The 2,500-nt window shown below is 47.0% G+C and overlaps 1 protein-coding gene across 1 annotated transcript in view; it reads left to right on the top strand.

Moving 5' to 3' along the window:
• peb (pebbled) overlaps positions 1-2,500 on the top strand; it is a 589,367-nt gene that overhangs the window by 78,108 nt on the left and 508,759 nt on the right. The gene's annotated exons all lie outside the window — the stretch shown is intronic.

Raw genomic sequence — 2,500 nt, 5'->3', positions numbered from 1 at the left:
GGTTGCAGGGGTCGAGACTCAGCTACTAGGTCCTCTCCCTCTCTGCTTCCTGAGCTTTGTCATACCTCTTCTTAAAACTATGTATGGCTCCTGCCTCCACTACTTCACTTGCTAGGCTATTCCACTTCCTGACGACTCTATGACTGAAGAAATACTTCCTAACGTCCCTGTGACTCGTCTGAGTCTTCATCTTCCAGTTGTGACCCCTTGTTTCTGTGTCCCCTCTCTGGAACATCCTATCTCTGTCCACCTTGTCTATTCCCCGCAGTATCTTGTATGTCGTTATCATGTCTCCACTGACCCTCCTGTCCTCCAGTGTCGTCAGTCCGATTTCCCTCAACCTTTCCTCGTACGATATTCCCCTGAGTTCTGGGACTAGCCTTGTTGCAAACCTTTGTACTTTCTCTAACTTCTTGACGTGCTTGACCAGGTGTGGGTTCCAGACTGGTGCTGCATACTCCAGTATGGGCCTAACATACACAGTGTACAGTGTCTTGAACGATTCCTTATTAAGGTATCAGAACGCTATTCTCAGGTTTGACAGGCGCCCGTATGCTGCAGCAGTTATTTGGTTAATGTGTGCCTCCGGTGATGTGCTCGGTGTTATGGTCACCCCAAGGTCTTTCTCCCTGAGTGAGGTCTGTAGTCTTTGTCCACCTAGCCTATACTCTGTCTGCGGTCTTCTTTGCCCCTCCCCAATCTTCATGACTTTGCATTTGGCTGGATTGAATTCGAGAAGCCAGTTTCTGGACCACATGTCCAGCCTGTCCAGGTCTCTTTGTGTGTGTGTTTGTGTGTGTGTGTGGGTGTGTGTGTATGTGTGTGTTGCGTTTACTCCTGTTATGTGTACGTCTGTGTGCACTCCCTTTGTGAATGTGCTCCTATTCCGTGTGTACTTCTAGTGTAGGTGTACTGCTATTAGAAATAATATTAATAGTTAAACCCCAGCTCTTGGGTCACTCTCTTTACCTTCTGATCAAGTAAGGAAGTGCTCAACTCGTACGGGTCCTTCAGGTTTGATCCGAACATGGCAGCTCTAATTCCTTGCCTCATGAACCTTCAACATCATCAAGGAAACCACCCGCCCCCCTTCCTTTAGTTTGTCCTATCTATTTGCGATGTCATGAACATATCTCCTCATGATCTACGCTGCTTCATGTAATGTAGTCTGTCTTTCCTGAAGGATGTTTTCAGTGGGGTCATTTCCCCCCCCCCCTCTGCCCGTTCCCGTACCAGGACTCCTCTTAGTGGAACAAAGTCTGATCAACCAGGTTGTTACTGCTTGTAGAGTATCACTTCATAGCTCTGGTGCCAGTCTAGTGGAAACCTCGCAGGTTAATTTGATGCAGTAAACTAATCAAGGGTTCAACACTGGTGCTGCGGACTCCAGGGTACGCTTCACCTCTCAAGTATAGCTTCTTTAAAGACCAGTCACGTACAGTCCCATTAAAGACCTTTTAAGACTGTTCTTGTTGGCAAGAGATGCTTTGAACAATAACAGGGTCTTCGTTTAGGTAACCCAGGAGGATTACTAAACCCGGAATAAGCCAAGAAAGCCAGTCACGCACTGCAGACACACACCAGTTTCATTTTAAGTTTTTCTAAGTAACTTTACCACTGTGAGGAGACCAGGATAGTAAAGTTAGAGAATTAGCTCTTAGAGCTATCACCCGATCTTCACTCTCATTACAATATCAGTTCTGTTTGATTTCTACATCTAAGAATAGAATTTGTGTGTCGACGCTGCAACTGGTTGATTGACGGTGTGTTAAGGTGCATCACCCACACCAGTGTCACTACCACTGCATGCCACCACCACGCAACAACACCTTAATATCTAAAACAGATGGTTAAATACCTAAAAAAGGGGGTTACCTAAAATAGGGGGTTACCTAAAATAGGGGGTTACCTAAAATAGGGGGTTAAAGTCAACTCGCACTGACTTTACTGTAGGATACAGACACTGTGTATACTATGTGTCCGCCTCCCCTGCTGTTGAACCACCTCCTTTCCCCCTCCCCTCCCCCTCCCATCCCCCTCCACTCCCCTTCTCTTCCCTTCCCCTATCCCCTTCCCCCTCCCTTTCCCCTCCCTCTCACCTTCCACCTCCCCTCCGCCTTATGAGTGCTAATTAACCGGGTACGATATGTTCCCAACCCACAAGTGTGTGTGTACTCAGTTGTATATGCAGGGGGGTTGACCTCTGGCTCCTGGGTCCAGAATTCGCAACATACTTCCCCAGTACACTTCACTCACGACCATTCTTGCACTCCTTTGACCTATTGATACTTAGCTGTTCTGTTTATCTCACTTCTTCCCTTCCATCTCTGCCTGTGTGTTAGAACCTTGTGTTGTGTTCACTTCCATCTCTGCCTGTGTGTTAGAACCTTGTGTTGTGTTCACTTCCATCTCTGCCTGTGTGTTAGAACCTTGTGTTGTGTTCACTTCCATCTCTGCCTGTGTGTTAGAACCTTGTGTTGTGTTCACTTTCATTTCTGTC

The sequence above is a fragment of the Cherax quadricarinatus genome, chromosome 47 (assembly GCF_038502225.1).
Source record: "Cherax quadricarinatus isolate ZL_2023a chromosome 47, ASM3850222v1, whole genome shotgun sequence".
NCBI classification, from domain to species: domain Eukaryota; kingdom Metazoa; phylum Arthropoda; class Malacostraca; order Decapoda; family Parastacidae; genus Cherax; species Cherax quadricarinatus.
Note: the sequence above shows the minus strand (reverse complement) of the source record. Positions and strands in the feature narration are given on the sequence as shown.